The sequence below is a fragment of the Meriones unguiculatus genome, chromosome 3 (assembly GCF_030254825.1).
Source record: "Meriones unguiculatus strain TT.TT164.6M chromosome 3, Bangor_MerUng_6.1, whole genome shotgun sequence".
In the NCBI taxonomy this organism is placed as follows: Eukaryota; Metazoa; Chordata; class Mammalia; order Rodentia; family Muridae; genus Meriones; species Meriones unguiculatus.
This window is the reverse complement of record NC_083351.1, coordinates 164,483,490-164,506,148: the sequence shown is the minus strand read 5'-3', so window position 1 is coordinate 164,506,148 and position 22,659 is coordinate 164,483,490. Positions and strand designations below refer to the sequence as shown.

The following is a 22,659-nucleotide window of genomic DNA, read 5'->3' as shown; positions in this document are numbered from 1 at the left end:
ACTACTCCCCAAATTTTTCCATCCTCCCTGTCTTCGGACTCAAGCCTGAAGAGGTGGGGAGCTTGGACCAGATGGGTTGGTTTGCTCCCGTGGGGTCATCTGCAGGGTAGTGGGTGGCTTTGGTTGCTGTGGGTGACTGTTGTAGTCAGGGCTGGTGTTTCCAGCCGCATTCTTTCAGAGAGCTGAGTGTGTGACTTGCCAACTGAGGGCCGGAATAACTCCCTGTTTGGGAACATACTTGAAGCTTGTCGCTAGTCGGTGGCTACAGCACTCCGCTCCTATTCAGATGCCCGGAAATACCTTTCACATTCATGCCTTCCTTCTCAGCCCTTCTGCTTCCAACGTGATTCAGACATTTATCACCTCGAAGTTTAGTAATGATGAAGCCCTATATTGTTTTCCCGTTCTGTCCTACTTGCTATCTATTAGCAAACTTTTGAGTTAACAACTCCAAACACCGCCTTAATCCAGCACTCCTTTAAACAACCTTGACTTCCCCGTGCCGTTGGGAGAAGGCCCATCTCAAACGCAAACTGAATCAAGCCCTTACCTCAGCTCTCACTAGTTTGCCAGACAAATTGGCTCACCTCCTCCAATCTGAACAGCTCAACATTTCTGCTTCTGCTCAGTTTCCTCCGGTTGCTGATGAAGTCATACTTGGGGGAATAGTTGCTCTTCACGAAGAACCACTCTACGCGGAATTAGTCTGTCTGTCATGGTTCTTCTCAAGGCCTGGGATGCTTTAGCTCACACGCATCTCCTCGGACCTGAGGTACCTTTTCCCTAGATCCATAGATTCTAAACCGGGCCCTGCACTTCTGGTAAAACGACTTTGGACACTTTGACTTTCATTTATAAGTCTTGTCTTCACATCTGTACAGACATAAAGAACCCCCTCCCCCCCCCCCACACACACCTCCCTTTGCTATATTCTCCTGGAGGGCTTAAGAATAGTCAGCTTAGGACACAAACAGATTTGGACGGAAAATGGAATCGGAATGATTTTGGTTAATCCCTTTCTTGATGTTCTAGCTCAAATTAGAAAATAGATTGTTTTTTAAATCCTTTTTCTTGTTATCTTCTTTCCCTTAACTCAAGGCCTTTGGATGTGATGTCCACACAATTTGCTGTTGGGAAGAAATACTGAATTCTTTTAGTGGTTAAGATTTAAACTTATGAATGGAAACCCTTGAATAGCCTGCCCAGTCTCTCTACCATGGTTCACAAGTGAAGCAGAATTAATAATCGCTAATTCATGGAGAAGATAAGGACTGTGTTTAGCACAGTGCCTACAAAGTTAATGCTCTCTGAAAATATCCACTCCTATAAGCATGGTCCCAGTCTTGGGAGGTGGTTCTTGGTGGTTGGTTAATACTTATGACGTCAGAGGAATCTGTGCACAACTGACTAGATGAGATGGGCAAGCTTTCTCTTTTGACCAGAATCTGTTGCGAGGACAGACAGTGTGGGGCTACAGAGTGATTTCTCTTATATACAGCAGTGATTAGAGATAAGTATGATAATGTTGGTTACAGGTTGTAGTCTTGTGGGCCATTGTTAGGATCACACATTTGGTAAACCAGAATTAGGAAAAGAGAGTTGGTGACAATGTGGCATTGGTCCTAACAGATTAGAGCTGAAAATACAAACAGCTCAAGTGCCTGAGGAATGAAAGCAAAACTCAAAATGGGCCAGCAACTAGGATCACAGTGACTTGGGCAGGTACTTGCAAGAAATGCAAGGGAGAGGAGAGAAACTCCTTCATTCTGCTTACTGCCTTCTTCCATGAAATGTAGTCCTGTGCCTTCTGTTCAAACAAAGAATGGAGTGGGAAAGTAATGGGGTCATGCTGGCAACACTTGGCAAAGGGCAACTCTGGCATCCTCTGTAGACAAGATGGCATTTTACTCTGTGGCTGGTGCCTACATGAGGGGAAGAATACTCACACATCTCTCAAAATTTTCCACAGCACGTGCCCTTCAGTTGGCTGGCTTCTAACATGGTGTGAGGAAACCTTTTCTTTACTGGTTCTATGTTTACTCAATTTTGAAGCCATTACTTTTTGAGAATGACTCCACCATGACACATCAGGCAAGATTTGCCACTGCCTCCGCAAAATAGTATTCAATTTTTTTTTAAGTAATTAGAGACAATTTTCATTAATCGTTCATTTAAATGCATATACTCATAGTGTAAAGTACAATCGTATTTCCTCTTAGAGACACAAAACATATTTCAATGCATGCAGAACAGTTGAAAAATAAAATAACTTTATATAATTTCCGACTTGAAAAATGATTCTAAAACATCAGCCAAATCAGAAACTCCCAGTTTGACATATATTTGAAAGTATTTAAAAGATTAATAGTCTTAATATAATTTACAGATTTTATATATATATATATGTATTGGTAAATATAATACAGAATTTTTACTGTGGTTAATAAAAATTCATTTTACTAATATATATTCATTTTAAGAAGATCCCGAATTCATCATGGCATTACAGCATAAACTTTTATTAGTTGCCTGTTCATAGTTTCACAAATATGCTCTCTCCTGCCACCCTGTCTTAACTCCTTCCTACCTCCTATAACTCCTTTTCTTTCCTGTAAATCTCTTTCTCACATTTCTGACTCTGTGTTTTATTTAGTGATCTACTGGGCCTGCACTACCTTACCCTATGTAATTTTCCCCAGCTCCATCCAATCACATGCAGATTAAAAATTCCACTGTGCATATATGCCATATTTTCAGTATCCATTCATCAGTTGATGGGTATCTAGGCTGCTTCCATGTCCTAGCGTGTGTGAGTACAGCAGTAGCAAACACATATGTGCAGGCATCTCTGTGCTGTGATATGGCGTGTGTGTGTGTGTGTGTGTGTGTGTGTGTGTGTGTGTGTGTTATGCCTAAGGTAGCAGAGCAGGTTCATGAATTAGTTTTCTTTCTGGTTTATTGAGACACTTCTAGACTGATTTCCAGGGCAACTGCACTAGGTTCCATTCCCACCAGTACTGTATAAAGTTTCTCCCTTCCCATCCACGCCAGCATTTGTTGTTATTTGCTTTCTTAATGATTGCCATTCCGACTGGGATGAGATAGAATCTTTTTTTTTTTTTTGGCAGTTCTGCAACTTTATTTGACATTCAGTTTAGTTCTCATCCACATTGACGTCTATAGATTTTTGAAGGTGGTCACTGGCACATAAGTTACCAATGTGTAGAGCTTGTTTGGTGAATCCTCATCTTCATTACGTTTTCTGGACAAACGTACTCGGATGCGATACGGAACATTCCTTATTCCTTTGGCCCAGACAGCTTTATTGAGCCTTTATTGAGTATCTATGCGCACGTCTGGAGTCCCCATCTCTTTCATGGCAAACTTCCGAATTTCTTTGACTGCCTGGGGAGCACGCTTCTTGAAGCCCACGCCATGGATGCGCTGTGGATGTTGATGGTGTACTCCCAGGTCACCACCTCGTTGATGGCAGAGCGGCCCTTCTTCTCGACACCCTTCTTGGTGGGAGCCATTCTGCCGGGGCCCGAGATAGAATCTTAAAATGGTTTTAATCTACATTTCTCTGGTGACTAATGATGTTGAAATTTGTGTTTTCTAGCCATTTGTTTATTCTTATGAAAGCTCTTTGTCCAAACACATAGCCTATGTTCTAGTTATTTGTTATCTTAATGTTTATTTTTTTAGTTGGTTTTATACTCTAACCATTAATACTTAGTCCAGGATATAACTTCCAAAGACTCCCCACCCCATGGCTGCTGCTCTTCTCAACTGATAGTTCCCTCTGCTGTACAGAAGCTTTTTGACTTTATAAAAGCTTGTTTGTCAGTTGTTGGCCTTACTTTCAGAGTAAAATTTCTCCCAATCATGGGGGTGGGCTGGGGGAAGCCCAGGGCCAGATGGACTCACTACAAAATTCTACCCGAAATATAAAAGTATTAACACCAATACTGCTAAACTACTACATAAAGTAGAAAAGGGAAAAAAAGGTTTTAAAACCCTAATGAAATCAGCATTACACTGGTACCAAAGCCAGATAAAGGCAAAAAAAAAAATATGAAAGATATTCCTGCTGGATACACACACACACACACACACACACACACACACACAACCAGGTACAGTATTTTATTTCTCAATAAAATACTCACAACCCTAGTTCAAGATCTCATCAAGAATTGGTCAAGTTGTCTGTAGTCATGATCACTTTGGCTCACAAACCAATAAATGCAATTTTTCACATAAATGGACTCTGAAAGGCAAAAAAAAAAAAAAATAACACATGATCATCTCAGTAGTCACAGGGAAAGCCTTTGATAAAATTCAATACCCTTTTGTGACAAAAGTCATGGAGAAACTAGGAACAGAGGAAGCATTCCTCAACATGATAAAGGCTGTGTATGTCAAAGCTATCACCAGCCTCGTGGTAAATGGAAAAGAGACCAAAACAGTGTCACCAGGAGCAGGAACAAGACAAGGGTGTCCTCTCTCTCTTTCTCTCTCTCTCTCTCTCTCTCTCTCTCTCTCTCTCTCTCTGCACTTATTCAATATAGTGTTTGAGGTCTTAGTTAAACAAGAGAGTTATAGAAGGAATGCAAAAATGGATACAACTGGAATAGAAGAGAAGACCCACGTATAAGTTCATGAAGCAATAGCTGCCTGCTTTTCAACAAAGACTCTAAAATACATATCTTCAACAAGCACTTCTGGGAATCCTAGATATCAACACACACAGGACTGAAGTTAGTAACTAACAATCATTCTTAGTACAAAATTCAGCTCCTAATGGATCAGGGACCTCAGCATAGGATCAGATACTCTAAAACTGTTAGAGCAAAATGTGGGCAATGTGCTTCGACATAAAACACAGGAGAGATTTGTTGAATAGGACTTTGGTAATGCAGGAAATAAAACCAACAACTGGCAAATGTTATCGTGTGTTTAAGAACTCTATACATAACAGACATGTTATGTGTCCACTTTTGAAGAAGATGCCAAAATAATCATTTCATTCTAAATGGAGTTTCTCTAGAAAAAAAAAAAAATAAGACAATCATGATCAGGGGTCTGCATTGGCAGGCTTCCCACTGCTTCCATTCTAGACTTCAGACAAGGAAGTCCAAAAAGAACTTAAAATACTTTGAAATGCTTCCCCCTGAAATCGGTGTGTTTATGTGTTTTTGTGCATGTATGTGGAAGCAGAATGAGTGGGGCAGGATCTCATTTTCAGAGTGAATATTTATGGTACTAGAGGCCCTAGGTCCCACTCCTGAGCACCTGAAAAATGAATAACTAAAGTAAGGCACTCACGAAGATAGGAAAATGTTCAACATCAAATATTCAGTATTCAAAACATGAGACCTTGAATATGCATTCTTTTCTACCAGACCGTAAGTTTGAAAATGTCTCTATTCAAAACTTAGCCACATGTTATCTACATGAAGATTTTAACAGCAAATTCTATTTGAATGAATAATTTATGCCTTCTGCATTTTATAATATAATGAGTTAAATAATGTCTAATAAAATAAAACAAACTACAAACATTCAATCAAAATATTGGGAAAATGTTTTCCCATGATCTTTGTAGGACAATCAATCTTTTGTTCCTTCGTTTCTTTCTTTCTTTCTTTCTTTCTTTCTTTCTTTCTTTCTTTCTTTCTTTCTTTCTTGACATGGTCACTTTGTGTAACCCATCGTTCTATAACTCTCTACAGACACCATACTGGCCTTGAACACACACAAATCTGCCTAGCTCTACATCCCAAGATCTGGGATTAAAGGTCACCACACCCAGATCAATTTTATACTTCTAACAATGATCAGCAGACAATAATATTCTTTAAGCAAATCTCTTATGAATTTTTTTGATTCAGCACAGTATAAAAAAAAAACCAAGAAACTTTTAAAATTAACTGAGTACTAAACTGTATTTTCTTTGTTTCATCTGGTAACTTACAAGATTTCCATGTAGAAGGCTCCTAACACATTAGGGTAGAAAGTATCGAAGCAGTGAACCGATGAAAAAATAATTGTTAGGACTTCATTTATACTTAGAACTGAAAGTAGATATTCATTCTTTAAATTATATATGCCAATTAATAAGAGCAGCCAGCATTCATAAGTAACACTTTATAACTCAATAGATAGTATGAATACATTTTCCTATTTGTTCCTTAAAAACCTCAAAGAAACATTTTTATTTTCATTTTACAGACATGATATAAAAGCAAAAATATATTAAGAAATTTTCTAAAACAAGGCTTAATGGGCCATGCCTGTAATCTCAGGGATGGGGAGGCAGAGGCAGGAGGATAGTCTTGAGTTTTAGACCAGTTTGGTCTAAATTAGGAGATCCAGAAAAGCTAGGAATACATAATAAAATCACATTTCAAAAAGCTAGAGATGGGGAAGGGGAAAGAGAGAAAAGGAGACAGAAATGGTGACATGGCATGATGAGATTTGTCCAAGGCTTTTGGCTCAGAAACAAGGATGAGATTCAAGTCAGCAGCCAGGCTCCAGCCTCCACCAACAAACTGCACTCTAACCTGTACCATTTAGTGAACCCGATGCTCAGGATTTGCTTCTATGTATCAAATAGTTTATTATTCAGTTACTGTTAAAAGCTTCTTGGTTTTACATTTTCTTCTGAGTCAATATATACTGAAAATATTTTTTTTTCTGAGTTCTGAAGCCAACTTAATAACTGGTTTCCCTAAAGGTACCTTTCTGCACCCTGAAGTCCAGCAATGGCTGACTCAATGAAGAATGGCATGTTGGCATTTATTACAGGTTTTCTGCTTTTCTTTTTCCAGAGACATAGTCTGATTCTATAATCCAGATTCATCTCAGACTTATGTCCATCCTCCTGCCTCTGTCTTCTAAATTTATAGATTACAGGAATGAGCTTGGTTCCTTTTTTTTTTTTAATTTTGTCTGTAACAGGGTTAAACATTTTGGGGATTCAGAGTGTACCTCTTACATTGTCATCATGGAGACATTCAGCCAAGAGGTGCAGAATAAAAAAAAAATCCATGAGAATGTGCCGTGTGTGTATTGTTGTGTGTGTGTGTGTGTGTGTGTGTGTGTGTGTTTTCTGGCTTCCAATTTGTTTCAAAGATCTGCCTCACCTTTTTGTTTTCACTGTTTTTCTCAGAATGAACTTTCTATGCTTTTTCCTTTTAAGGAAACAATTTGTACCCATCTCCAAAGCATTCGCTAAATCACTTTTCAATGTTCTTGTGCTTATAAAAAGTGTTTTATTTTTTAAAGGGTTACATTGAAAGTGTGTAGAACATAGATAAAACTCTGTGTGTGCGTGCATGCGTGTGCGTGTGTGTGTGTGTGTGTGTGTGTAGGGAATTATTTAGTGGGGGAAAGGGCACAGGTAGAAGGAGAACGGCATACTACAGAGCGATGGGAAGGTGCAAATACGAGCAAAGTACAATGATGGTCACATGAAAATGCCATGATTGCATCTGTTGTTTTACATACCAACTGAACATATTGACTAAAACAATAACTTAAACATATCTGGGAAATGCCATCAAGGAATATCATAAATGAAGAAACCTTGCTATCAAAGCAAGGCTAAAAAAAAATGTAAGTAAAATTTGAACTTCACACCCTTTTTCTTCCTAGAACTACACTCAGTGGCTGAGAGGAGAAATCAGTTACTTCCCCAAAAGTAGAAGCCTGAGTTCTGTGCTCTCCAGTGCCACCTCTGCCTGAGTCCCCTGTTAGCAGGATGGAGCCACAAGGATGTGACGTCAAGCACTGAACATGACTAGGCTGTACTTGGAGGTACTGACTGTATATCTCAGGGAAGTAGAACAGCTCCTAGCTCCAGGCCACGCAAAAGCACTTGATGAGCTGGCAACTGACTCCAGGCTTCTAAAATACATCTTCTCTCCCAGGATATTTGCATTCTCATTTTCCCCTTTGTTTACAGCGTGTGATATCTTCAGGAAACATTGTAGGCATTTAGAAACCAGAAGAACAACAAAACAAAACAAAAGAAAAAACAAGATCCTTTGTGGATTAACAACAGTGTCTTGTTATGTGTGACCAAGACCATCTTCATGAAGTAAGTCTCCCTTTGTCTAATGAGAGAAAATAAATGTATTAGAAGGTGTCTTAGTTAAGGGGTTTATTGTTGTGATAAAAACTCCATAGCCAAAGCAACTTGGGATGGAAAGGGTTTATTTCATCTTACAGCCTGTAGTTGAGTATCCAGAGAAGTCATGGCAGGAACATGGAGGCAAGAGCTGATCCAGAAGCCATTAGGGAGAGAAACATTATTTACTGTCTTGATCCTCATGGTTTGTTCTGTGTGCTTTCTTATAACCATCAGCCCAAGGGTGGCACCTCCCACAAGGAGGTAGGCCCTCTCACATCAATCACCAATCAAGAAAACACTTACCTACAAGCCAATCTGGTGGGGACATTTATTTGAGGTTCCCTCTTGCCAAATGACCCTGGATTGGGTCAAGCTGACATAAAGCTAGGTAGCACAGAAGGAGAATTTCTGAACTGATGCACAGATGTTATGCACGTTTCTACTCTTGTGATATTTAAGTCAAGTGTATTTTCATGCCACTCCAGTTTTTGGAACCTCGGCTCACTGACTGTCCTGGTCAACTTTCAAGGAAAACCACATCTTGAATATTCCTGTCTCGTGAAATCTTCACTGATCTTTTCAGGCGCCTAGATGTTCCTCTTCATGCCATACCTTTAATCATCATAAGACTTAGCACTTCTTCACGTGTTTGATGCTTTCCTCCTTGATCACGCCTCTTTCAGTCACGTGTTCTCCATGCTTAACTTGGTGAACAGTATATATAGGCATTCTATAATAATACCTATCAGATAAATAAGCAGATTGGTAAATATACACTGACCTGGAAGAAATCTGTACTTATTCTATGCTATATAATGAAAACATAACTGTAAGCTATTTTGGAGGTACTATTGGAAAACCATGCAGACACTAAACTGAAAAAAACATAATGAGTTTGTTTTGCTCTTGGGCTAGAACAACTTCAGGGGTTTTTGGTTATAGTTTTCTTTACACTTGTACAGCTTTCACCTATCAGCTCAGCTACATCATTTTTCACTGATGTTGCGCAGGTCGCTCTGCCTCACGTCTCTGTCTTGTCTTCTTTACTCGTCTCTCTTTCCTCTTCCCTAGTGTCACCCAAACAGTTGGTAAACTCCTTGAATTCTCCCACGCTCCCATACAGTTCACCATGCATATGTCTCCCCTACCTGGTTCTCCAAGACCCTCTGCTTGCACCTTTGAAAGCCTCGTATTCCCTTGAGGCAGTAGTCAGAACTCTCTGTACTGTACTGCAATAACTTTCTGGCCCCCTTTCCATCTTTGACCTCTTTCATTGTGATTACTATTCAAGGACCATCTTCAAAGGTGTTCTTCTGCAGGATGCCATTGACATTGTAGCTTTTGTTTTTTAATTGAAAAAATATATATATATATATATATATATATATATATATCCTGGAAGAGAGTTTTCTTTCTCCAAGCTCCTCCCAGATTCTCCCAATCTTCCACCCACCCACCTGCAAGGTTGCTCTTTCTTTCTTTCCAAAACAAATATAATGAAATCAAACATAACTTCTTAATCACATTTCTCTACTGTCTTCTCTATTGGTTTCCATATTTTGGTTCCTCTTTTCCACTTGTGTGCTATCATTGTGTATTATATATTGAAAACTCAATATAGTTAAGCTTTACTTCCAAGACTCTCTCATTTGAAAGTCTTAGTTTTGCGGATTTGTGTGTTTTTTTTTATTCCAGCTTCAGAATCCCTGCAATTCGTTATTTATTCATTTTTATTGGTGAGCTTGCATGACACACTGACAATAAATACAGATTCTTAGCTGCCTACACTTGCTGTAGACTTATTACTAAATAATCATGTGAGCTTGGGGAGTATGTCTCGTATAGAAGATGAGATTTAAAAGTAAAAAAGAACTGTGAGGATTAAAATGCAAAGTAAAAAAAAAGTATCAGGACATTATCTGACACATGAAAGATCTTCAGGGATTATCAGCTCTTGTTCATATCAGTGCTGACTTTAACGCTCTTTTTGTGGTCTGTGGGATAGCTCAGTGGTAGAGCACTTGCTTTGTATGTAGAGGGTCCAGAGTTTAACCTCCAGGAGCCATTCGCACAACACACGAATTATCCTTAATGAGAGATCATGATGTTCTTAAAACATGGTCCTTATTGGCATCCGGCTATCCTGCTGTCTCTAGCTGGGTGTCTTATGTATAGAGGGCAGTTAGTGCATAGTTGTTAGATGAATTTATGGATTACTAAAGCTGAATTGCAAACTGCAAATTATAGAAGAGAAGGAAATGACATTTGGACGAGGTTGTCCTATATCTTGTGGTGATCAGACATGAGAATGTTAATTGTGGCAACTGTGATTCCTAATGCATTAACCATGTGCTCATTATCTCAACTAGCTCCTGGACCAGTTTTGTTAGACACCTGTGATGCAAATCTTGATCCAATAGTAGAGAACAGTGCCCATCAACCAATCCACTTAACACTACTTTTCAACAGCCCTCAGTACTGCCCAGAAATACTTCTCAAAATAAGGTTCTAACTAGAGGCTTCACAACATTCTGAAGCATGTTTAAACAGTGGTCAGAGATCAGAGGAATCATTTTAAGAGCACACTGTACAGCCAGAGGTGAGAAATCAGCATTACTTCCACTGGTAATTCAGCAATTTGGAGTTGAGAGCCATGTACATCACAGAAAAGATCTAATCACATTTGATGTGCATAACATGAGAATTAATACAAAAATGATAATGAAGCCTGATGTAAGCCATGCAAAATCAGTGGTTTCCAAGCCCTCCTTCCCCTCACCCCAGCAACATACTGTTCTGTCTAGATCCTACAAATTTACAGTAAAGTTTTTATTTTCACTCAGTTCAAAAAATTTTAAGATTTCATTTAAGTCTTCCTTGAATCATGTGTTACTTGGGAATGTGCTTATTACAAAATATTTGAGGATTTTCTTTTATCTTTCTGTTGTTTGTTTTGAGGTTAAGTCCAATGTCCATCTTAAGTATTCTGAAGTCATAATAAATTCTCACCAGGCTTTCCCCCTTGAACATTTCACACATAATTTCTGCAGTTCTTGGTTGTATTCTATAAATGTCAGTTAGATAACATTGACTAGTGCTCTTCAGGTAATTATATCCTTACTGATTTCTGTGGGTGAGCTCTCAGAAACACACATAGATATGTATCTTTCCATAATCTCTAAATTTACTGGCTAATAATAAATGCACACAGCCATTAGTTTTTGTTGGCAGCAGCTTGCTGAACACTGCTGATTTCCCTTGATAATAGGAATTAAGGCAATACTATCAAATGGCTGTTGCTAAATACAGATAGTTTATTCTAACCTTAATTACTAATATTAACTCTTATCCTGGATTATCCCTATACTGTGTGTGTGCATGTCCCTATCTTTCACAGTTGCTTTCTTTGTGTCCCATAGGTTTTGATAGCCCTGTTTTTATTTTCATTTGATGCTAGGAATTATTTTATTTTCTTCTTGATTTCGCTAATGACCAGCGCATCATTTTTCCTAGTTTTCTTTTTATCTCTGTGATAAAACAACATGCCAAAAAGTAACTTTGGGAAGAATGTGTTTATTCCAGCTTATCGCATCCAGTGCTACAGTTTATACGAAGCCAGAATGGGAACTCCATACAGAAATCTGGAGCCAGGTGCTGAGGCAGAGTCCATGGAGGAATGCTGCTTCCCAACTTCTCTATGGCTTGCTCAGTTTGTTTGCTTATACAACCCAGGACTACCTGCCTAGGGGCTGCGTCACCCACAATGGGCTATCAACCCTGCGTCAATCATTAATCGGGAAAATGCCCCATAGACTTACCTATAGGCCAATCTGACAGAGGCGTTTTCTCGATTGTGGCTCCCTCTTCACATATGAACCAAGCTTGGGTCAAACTGACACTAACACAGCCAGCACACCATTCAATGGTGCGTGTTTGTCTTCCATGAATATGGGCATGCTCTGAAGTCTCTCTCATTGTTGATTTCTGGTTTCATATCATTGTGCTCAGACAAATATGTGATACTATTCAGTTTCCCTGTGTTTGTTGAAATGTGTTTTGTGTTCTACTATATCACGTCTTTTAGACACAGTTTCAAGAGCTCCTGAGAACAGACAATCTTCAGTGTTTAGAAAGAATGAGAATGATCTATAGATACCTACTGGATAAGTTTGATCTACTATGCTACTTAGTGTCCATGTTTCTCTGCTTTGTTGTTGTTGTTGGGGTGATGTGTCTATTGGTGAGAACTGGATACTGAAAACACCCACTATTATTATATTGGGGTTAATCTGTCTTTGCATCCAGTACTTCTGGTTATATGAAATTAGATAATCCATGCTCCTTGTGTCTCTATTTAGAATTGTTGATGGATTGTTCTTTTAATGAGTATGTAATGACCTTCTTTACTTCTGACTAATCTTGGTTGGGATATATCTTGTCAGATAGTCAAACTGCAACACCTACTTGCTTTCTAGTTCTATTTGTTTAGAATGTCCATTTGCAACCTTTCACTCCGAGCGTATATTTTTCTTTGATTGTTAGGTGCGTTTTTTTAAGGCAACAAATAGATTATTCTGCTTTTTAAGTATAATTTATAAGTCTATGTATTTGATTTAGGGACTTGAGAACAATGCCATTCAGTGTTATGAATGAAAGGTATGTATTGATTCGAATCATTGTGTTGATTTTGTACAGTTTGATGTTTTCCTGTTCCTTATTTTTTTTAATACTGCTCTAGCATGGTATAAGAATGAGAGGTCTTTTGGAACCGAACTCCTGGAAGCTCACCCATTTAATGGATTTTCTCACTAGAAAACTCATGTTGTTCTCATGATCACAAACTGAGAAAGCACATGCATTTAAGAACTCTAAAGAGAGTGGTATAGATGCCCTTCCCCCAAGCAGAATAACGCTCCAATGAAATCTTTCCTGTGGACTTTAGTTAGGGAAAATCTCTGTGCTAGTCCAAAAGGGTATGCCCCATCATTCTTTTGGGTTTTCCCAAGGCTTTCCAAAAGCACCATGAATATGTTCATCTTCCTCTAAGAGAGAAGTATTCTGTCAAGTATTTTCTGAAGGTTTTGCTTCTTGGTTATGCATTCCTTCTGTCTGTGTTTATCATGGAAGTTTATCTTTTCCCTTCCGCTATTGACAGGTAGTTGTGCTGTAATCTGGGTTGGCAATTTGTGTATTGCAATACATCTCCTATGCTTTTCTAGCTTGTGTGGCTTCTGTTGAGAAGCTGGCTGTGATTCTGACGGGTTGAACTTTGTATGTGATTTTATGCTCCTATCTTTCAGCTTTCTGCATTTTTCTTTGTTCTCTAGGTCTAGGACGTTTACTGTAATATGGTGTGGAAAGGCCTATTTTTTTGACCTTTGTTTGATGTTCTTAGCGTGTCTGCTAATTGTAGGCAGCCATTTCTCTCCCTAGATTCAGGAACGATTAATGCAGCCAACTATTCCCTCCATGCTCACGTGTGGGCAGAAGACTGGTTTTCCTCAATAATTGGCTGGAAACTGCAGCGGACACCACTTCATGATTCTTTCTGCCTGCTCCCCTACAGAAATCTCAGCTGGTTTAATAACTTCTCCTTCAGCTATTGTCGACCAACAGAATAGAGGACATTACTTATAATCCTGCGTGTTTTCTTTTACCGTACCATAATGGGCTTCTGATCTTCCACCTTACTTTATGCCTTGTCTGTTCCTGAGATCTTGTTCGCTAGGCAGAACTTGTGAAGCCCTTTGAGGAAAAGATCCTTCCACTTACAAGGAGAGGTGGTTCCTCTTTAAGAAATTATCAATATGCCTCAAAATTGATTTTTCTCCCGGTTCATCTTAAGATCTTTGAGAAACATACAAGAAACTAGTCAAAATTACAAAGTTATCCTGGCTCATTTGTAAAATGATCTGAAGAAAACTTGACAGATTATTATGCAAAATTCCTGCCCAGAAATGTTGTGGCAGCCATCTCGTCTTTAGAAAGTGTGACTTTTTGGGCTGTGACTTAGCATGCTCAGGCATGTGCCTGCCTCTTAGTGATATCTTCCCTGTGTGAATATGCGTATGTTTCCCCAGAAGTGGCCTTGTTTTCTCTGTTTGGGGGAAAGGTCACTTTACAGACTGAGTTATGCATGTTCCTGAAAGCACTAAGCCTTTCTGCCTTCCTTTCTCTCAAACCCATATGGACTGTCTTCCCTTGCCTACAAGTGAACTCCTGAGTACCTTCTAGTAGTTTTTTTTTTCTTTTGCCATCAAGCAATTTTATAGATGTACAGTTTTGTTGGTCCAGGATGTATCTGCTAACAGAAGCAGAGGTAAGGGCATTTTAGTGGGAATTGAATATAAATAAAGAGTTGGACTGTATCCACTATTTGCTGCAACTGTAGGTGTCAGTGCCTTAAAGTTCTAGCAATTTGTTTTTGCTATTTGGTTTGATGTCCCATCCTGACATGGGGACTCTTTAAGTACTCTTCCTCAGAGAGCTCATATATGCCTTTTCGTCTTTCTTTCTTTCTTTCTTTCTTTCTTTCTTTCTTTCTTTCTTATAGCTCTTTTAGCTATCAATTACTATGAAACCAGGACCTACTGATGTGATGTTAAAGCGAGAGAAAGGAAAGTGCTCTACAATCTTAAGATTGTATCTTTTAGTGAATTTGTATTCCTAGGTTAGGTGCATCACAAGTGTTTTTTGTTTTCTTTTCCTTACTTTTCCTCTTTTGGATTGAGTAGCATAGATGGCATGGCATAGATGGCATGGTTGGCCTTCCATTTCATGAACAAATGGTAGCATAGAGCTCTGGTAAAGTCTTTCCTATGGACTTCAGTTAGGGAAAACCCCTGTGTCCATTCCAAAGAGGTCAATGACTTTCCCTCTCTTCCTTAGTTCCTAGTCACAAGAACGCCAGGAGTTTTCTAGAGATAAAGGCCATTTAAGGGTGGGACTCTAAAGACCTCGGTCCCGAAGAGCCTCCCAGTCTCATCCTAATCTACACAGCCCGCAGAAACATATCGAAAACACTGACGTGTTTGTTTAACAGCTATCGCCTCAGGTTAGTACATTTCAGCGACAACTCTCTGAGTTCATCTCTCTTTTCATTTGAAGGGTGGTAGTATTTGCCTGGTGGCTACAGTTCAAGTTCTTTTGCTCTTAGGTGGGGAGTGATAACTTCTTAGCACTTTACACATTAGGGTTGAAAACTGTTGTCCCTGTAGAAGGAAAAATGTTAGTAAATTATGTTCCTCATGAGAGTTGATCAATACTTTTCTTAGCAGCCTTCTCTAAAGGAACTCAATTCATGTATTTTTCCAATGTTTAAAATACTCCATTAAAAATGTTCAGTCCTCAGTAGCATGCGCACACACACAGAGAGACTGACATAAATTCTAGACAGAAAATTGACTGATAGTTTTTATCTCCTTATTTTTGCTTACACACATATAAAGACCAAATGATTTTTATGAAGAGAAATGCAAAGTACTTAAAAACTCTAAGAGCATGGAGCTCTTTTTAATTTCTCTCTCTCTCTCTCTTCCTCTCTCTCTCACACACACCCAATCTAAGAATGTAATCTGCGGATAGAATTGTGCAGAACTGACTTGTGAGCAGAGAAAAGCCTTGGAAAGCACCTGCAGTTCTAATATGTATTCCTGGCAGCACTACAGCAAAGGGGCCTGTGAAATACTAGTTACCATTGTCCCTTAAGAATTCAGGAGAGGGGGCTGGAGAGATGGCTCAGCAACTAAGAGCACTATTGCTCTTACAGAGGATGCAGGTTTCCCAACAGCCACGTGGCAACCCACAATCATCTGTAAGCCAGCTTTCAGGGAATCCAATGCCCTCTTCTGAACTCCTGGGTACCACATACGTTCAGTGGTCCAAAGACTTATATGAAAGAAAACACTCATAACAAAATAAAATATACTACATATTTAAAAAGCATTCAGGAGTGAACACTCTCTACGGTCATAGAAATGTCTTGACGCTGGGCTACAAGCAGCGTCTTAGTAAATGTCTTAGCAGCGTCTTACTTAGCCTTAGTAAATGGCCAGAGACCCAGTTCAATGTCAAAGTGTTCCCATTTGAAATAAAAGCATGGCAAGAGTGGATTAATGTTGGTGGTTATGCTCATGAAAACACAGAATGGACTCCAAGAGTGAACCTGATTCATGGCAGCTTCGTACTGCACCTGGAGCCCAGCATCAAGGCTTGAAGAGGCTATGAAGAGGTTCTCCAGCAGTTGATAAGGACAGGAACTGATCACAAGTGTCCTTTCATTCTTGAAGATTCTTAGGTAGAAAAATGTACAGACTGCCACAACAGGGAAATTAATTCTCTGCTGAAGTGATTTTCTTTGTTGTCACACCATGATTACTATAGATGACTGGGTGGTCTCAAAGGCTGTGGGAGTTTCTCACATCAACAACTAGGTCACCTATTCTGTAGCAGACACCAGCTGGGGACCCCTACTCCAACTCAGTTCTGATACTACTTAGAGATAGTATCGAATTCCACAGGTTCACAATTGGGTCTCTCCAAGTGCTGATCTATCCAGAAGGTCCCTACAACCAACCCTTTTTGCTCAGTGGGACTCCATTGCCTGCTTACTGTTAATAGATTTGGTATAAAACCCTAGCAAGGCCTACCAGCTTCATTCTGTATGTCCTTTCTCTACAACATCCTCACTGCAGGCTATTAGAAAAAAAACAAACAATCAAAAAAACTCATTTCAAACAGAGAGGGCCTCACTTAGAAGAGTATGGGTCAAGGGATTTCTTTATGGTCAGCTCCAAGAAAGAGAGATGACAAGAGATTAGAATTGCTTTGAGCCACTTTGGGTCCTAGAAATTCTAATTCCTGTGGATTTGGGGGAGAAAGAAATTAAAAGTTAGGCAACATGGATAAAAATTAAACCCTTTCTGTGTGTGTGTGTGTGTGAGAGAGAGAGAGAGAGAGAGAGAGAATGTCATATGCTTTTAGGGTAGTTTTATATAATGGCCACACCTTCTTCATCATGGTTTTATCACTGAGCTTTAATCTCTTTTTTTAAATGTTTTATTTATTTTTATTTTATGTCCACAGGTGTTTTGCCTGCGTGTATATATGTCTGTGTATCACTACGTGTATGGCTGCTACCCAGAGGGGCCAGAAGTCATTGGGTGCACCTGGAACTGGAGTTAGAAATGGTTCTGAGCCAGCATAATCAAGACAACACTCTTAATTGTTGGGCCATCTCTCCAGTCCCTAGGACTCCATTTTTGAATCCAAGTTCTCATACTATTGCCTTGTAGTTAAAACATGTAGTTAGTCTTCATAGTGATAGCCGAACACCCCAGAGGAGCCTCCTGAGGTCGAAGAACCTCACAAAGGCAAAATGCTTGAATTCCTGGTGCACAAAGGGCATCTGAGAAATGACACATCAGGTCTCCTGAAGATTGCAAATTCGTGTGTGTCACCCCTTGACACCCTTGTCAACTAAGAAACAGTCCTTCTTCATGACGAACATTAGAGATAAACAATATGTGACTAAGTATCAGAGAGGGCTTCTCACACTGTGACTAAATAAATAAAATATACCAGACAGAAGCGTCCTCATGTGTGGGAAGTGTTGCAACGCTGTGACATCTAAACAGTGTTTTCACATACGCAGTTGTTGGATTATTGGTAGTACATTTAACTATAAACATCAGCTCTTTAAAACTGGCAATGGGCAGGATCTGCATCTTTTATAAGAGAGTTATGTAATGGGGGGAAGTATTTTTAAATATCCTCACTTCTGTCTTTCCACGACTCAGTCATGCAGAAGACTGAGTGGAATACGTAACACTCTGAAACGCCAGTGGGTGCAGTATACGAATAAAGTCTTCTTTCCCAAGGAAAGAAGAAAAATGATTTAATGACTTCAGTGTCTGTTTATTCATAAGCATGACAGCTGTCTTCATTTGATTGCCTGAACTGACGTCAGTTGTGTATTATAAACGCTACAAGATAAACTTCGCAAGCCAGAGCTTGTTTCCGAAATTTTTTTAGAAAGTGTAAACATTACAGCATTTGTGGATAGCTGCATACTTGAAGTCTCATTTTGTCCAAGGGCACAGTTAGTTATCAAACAAGATTATGGTCCCAAGTAGAGATGAAGTACACACACATAGTCACAGACTGGACAAACTAAAAGGTTAAACAGTGTGTAAATTCAGTAGTCATCTGCAAAAGTACAGGCACATAAACCACATTTGAGATGAATAGAAAACTATAACTGTCCACTAAAATTTGTTGTCCAAATGATTTTACTGCTGACATTTTAATATAATAGGTTTTACTAACAATTCTTTGTACAGTAATCACTTCATTTCTGTGGTTACACTGTCTGTGAGTTCAGTTACCCATGCGTAGTACCGTGGCCCCAAATTATTAAATGGAAACACCAGAAGTAAGTCATATATTTTATAATGTAGGGCATCCTGAGAAGCAGGATGAACCCTCCCACCATCCCATTCCACATTTCCCACAATGTCAGTCACCCCTTTTCTGTGTGTCCAGGCAGAATACTTTACCTTTATTAGTCACTGAGCCATTGGTTGTCAGTGTTATGTTTAAGTAACCTTTACCTACCGCTTGAACACTGAAGCACAGTATTCCAGCACCCATCTCACTTCAGCTCATCACGGAGATGCTATATTATTTCATAGCATCCCAAGAAGAAGGGGCAAGGACAGTATAAAAGGATATTTTTTCTTTTTATTATTATTATTAATTTGTTTGATTTATATCCCAGTTGTAGCCCTCTCCCTCATCTCTTCCAGATCCCACCCTCCCTCCCTCTTCTTCCCCCGTCCCTTTTCCTAGTCCACTGATCGAGGAAGTCCTCCTCTCCTCCTGTCTGACCCTAGCCTATCAGCTCCTGTCAGAACTGCCTGGCTCCTCCTCCTCTGTGAGCTGGCTAGGTCTCCCCACCAGGAAGAAGTGATCAAGGAGCAGGTAACCGAGTTCATGTCAGAGACTGTATTTTCTCCTCTTACTAAGGTACCCACCTGGAGACCGAGCTGTCTGTGGGATACAATCGAGCAGGGGTTCATTATATCTCTATGAATGATATAAAAGGGTATTTTGAGAGAAAAACTTTTATACATAATTTATATGAGTGTGTGTGTGTGTGTGTGTGTGAGTGTGTGTGTGTGTGTGTGTTTTAAGACAGGATTTCACTGTGTAGTACAGAACCCGAGCTGAGCTTGAACCTTGAATCCTCTTATCGCCAGCACTGTTAGCATACCAACATACCTACCGATAAGTTTAGATTTTAGTACTTCCTGTGAAGTCAAACATGTCCAGAGAATCTTGGGATGTATTTTCTGTAGATGAGAGAAGAGTTATTTTAACTATTCAATCAGCTTTTTTAAATAATTTACTTAATTTTATTTTATGTGCATTAATGTGAAGGTGTCAGATCCCTTGGAAGTGGAGTTACAGACAGTTAGTTGTGAGCTGCCATATGGGTGCTGGGAATTGAACACTAGTCCTTTGGAAGAGCAGACAGTGCTCTTAACCACTGAGCCATCTCTCCAGCCTTCAATCAGTTTTTAATGTTTTTTTTTGTTTTGTTTTGTTTTTTTTTTTTACATTCACTTACATCCTTACTAGTTAAACTAATTGTGTTGATTCCGCGGTTTAAGTGAGGATAAAAAACGATATCATTTGAAATACAGTGATCAGTGATAGTGCAGTGGGCTCTGCCGTGTTGCTCCAAGTTTTGAAAGTTGAAGTCCACCCAGCACCTCTGAATGTGTCTATATAGGAAGATAGAGCCTTTAAAGCAATGGTTCTCAACCTGTTGGGGTTGCCTAAGGATATCCCAAAACACAGGTACATACATTAAGATTCATGACAGTAGCACAACTACAGCTCTAAGGTAGCATTAGGAAGGGTGAGAATCACAGCTTTAAAGGGTTTTAGTTAAAATGAGACCTTTGTAAAGGTGGCCTGGGCCTTGAACCTGTATCAGAAGAAGGTGACTTTTGGACGCACCGAGAGACGCCAGACACAAAGACCTGACGGCACAGACCGAAGAAGGCAGAGAGTAGCCGACTACAAACCACGATGAGTGGCCCCGGAAACAGGGTCTGCGCTGGGACTAGAGATGCTAAGAGCGATGCTAAGAGGAGACGCTGCGTGTCTGTTGGACACAATCTGACACCAGCACTGCGTCACTTTTACCATAGAAAGGTGTCAATGTGGCCAAGTGACTCTGCTAAATGTGACTCCTAAGTCTCCCTCTACTTTAGGGGTGAATGAGTGTAGCCTTGACACTGTGCCCCAGGAAGCTGTCACTACAAACAAAGGACAGGTAAACCCTCTTTCACAAAATGCATCAAACAAGCCGGGTGGTGGTGGCGCACGCCTTTAATCCGGCACTTAGAAGGCAGAGACAGGTGGATCTCTGAGTTGGAGGCCAGCCTGGTCTACAGAGAGAGTTCCAGGACAGCCAGGGATACCCAGAGACACCCTGTCTCTGAAAAACAAACAAAACCCACCAACAACAAAATAGCCCCACAAAATGCACCAAATAAACACCACAAATACCATAAAAGAGAAAAAAATATGTTCAAGTCACCTCCTACACAAAGAATAATTTTCTTCAGATGAATTATGTGTTATTTCTATCAAATGGAACAGGCCTTTGACTAATAAACAGAAACACTAGCATATTCTAAGCACAGGAAAGGTTATTTTGAAACCAATCTGGCACTCTCTCAGAAAATTAGGAAGAATGCTACCTCAAGATCCAGCCATACCTCTCCTAGGCAAATCCAAAATATGCTCAAGTTTACAAGGACGTTTGCTCAACCATGTTCATAGCAGCTTTAGTTGTAACAGCCAGAATCTGGAAACAACCCAGATGTCCCTCAGTTGAGGAATGGATACAGAAATTGTGGTAATTTACACAATGGAATACTACTCAGCAATTAAAAATGAGGAAATCATGAAATTTGCAGGCAAATTGTGGGAACTAGAAAAGATCATCCTGAGTGAAGTATCCCAGAAACAGAAACAGAAATTCCTGCACTTTAAAATTTGATTATTTCCTATTTATTCCATAACTTTTTAAACTTGAGTTTAGTTTTTAGCTCCTTGGTGTTTTTTTTTTTAAATGTTTCTGTGTTTTTCTTGTTATTTGAGTCACAGAATGTTGGTTTAACTTCCAATTTTAACATTTTCCCAGTTTTCCAATTGAATGTACCTTCGTAGTGGACTGTAAATGTTACCGTGTTCTTGACATTTGGGATTTCTATGACGTAACGTGCATATTATTAGATTAAATTTATTGATTGTTCTATCAAAAATCAGACTTATGAGTTTTTGTTTGCTTATGTAACCTTTGAGAGGATTTGTAAATATCTATAATTACGCATTTGTCCATTTCTCCTGTTAATTCTCTCAGCATTTGTGAAGTTTGGGCTATTGCAGAAATAAAAGTTTGGGATAATTATAGCTTCTGCTACTTTCTTATCTGCTACTTGCAAGTAACATTTCTCCTGACCTGAGTTAAAAATTTCATACATTGAAATTTGCCTTAATTCGGTGTTTACCTGAAATCTAGTATTCATTTGGTTGTTACATTTTTTAAATATTTATTAAATAACTGAACTCTTATACCATATGTTTATTTTCCCCAATCTCTAATTTTCCTCTATTTACAATTATTCACACACATTATATTTCAACTTACTTCTACGATCTCATTTTTTTTTCTACATAACATTATATTCCTTTTACTCTTTTATTATTTTCTGCATTATTGACCAAAAGAGTGTTCTTTGGAATATTCTACTTACTCTCTTATTTTAGAAATGAAATATATATCATTTTTTTCCATGAAGCACAAATATTTGCTGGTAAATGCATGCTTAGATTCTCCCTTAACTTTTAGAATTTTGCAACAGGATCTTTTCTGAAAAAACTTTCCCATTCTTTTTTGAACAAGATCTTATAATGCTTGAAATGTTTTTTCTGAATTTTGTCTCCATTTTCCTTGTCATCATGTACTGTTACACGGTGCTTTCTTGTGTTGCTACAGATCAGGTTTAGTTATTAATGATTGTACTTATTGTATTTACCAACAAATGTCTGATTTGCTCTATTCTCATTCCCACTTAAACACGACATTTTTTGCCCTGTCTTATTTTATAACCTATCAATATATTTTCTGCATTCTCACTGCTTTTTCTGTAGTAAACTTGGTCGTTAAGAAGTGAAAAATGTAAAGCCTACATTTTTTTTTCACTTAGGTTTGCTGAAAAAGAACAGCCATGTGTTATTAGTATTAATTACGAGCTCAACGGGAAACTTTGTAAAGAATTAGGAGTCGGTTATCATCAATTCATCTTTGGAAAAATGAAGCATGATTATGCCATTTATCATATAGATGAGATACTAATGTATAAATTGCATTTGCATTGTGGTGACAGAAAGCCTGACAGGAAAATCCATGGGAGAAAAGATTTATTTCAGAGGTCTTCGAAGGG

General features: G+C 39.0%; 1 long non-coding RNA gene and 1 pseudogene across 1 annotated transcript; one reads left to right on the top strand and one right to left on the bottom strand.

Moving 5' to 3' along the window:
* Positions 1–3,154: 3,154 nt before the first annotated feature.
* LOC110565267 (large ribosomal subunit protein eL31-like) lies at positions 3,155–3,539 on the bottom strand (annotated as a pseudogene).
* A 4,120-nt stretch (positions 3,540–7,659) lies between these two features.
* On the top strand, positions 7,660–18,624 carry LOC110565269 (uncharacterized). Its single transcript, XR_002477393.2, has 4 exons — positions 7,660–7,821; positions 7,970–8,104; positions 15,026–15,191; positions 17,222–18,624. It is a non-coding gene; the product is annotated as an uncharacterized LOC110565269 (long non-coding RNA).
* The last annotated feature ends 4,035 nt before the right edge of the window (positions 18,625–22,659 follow it).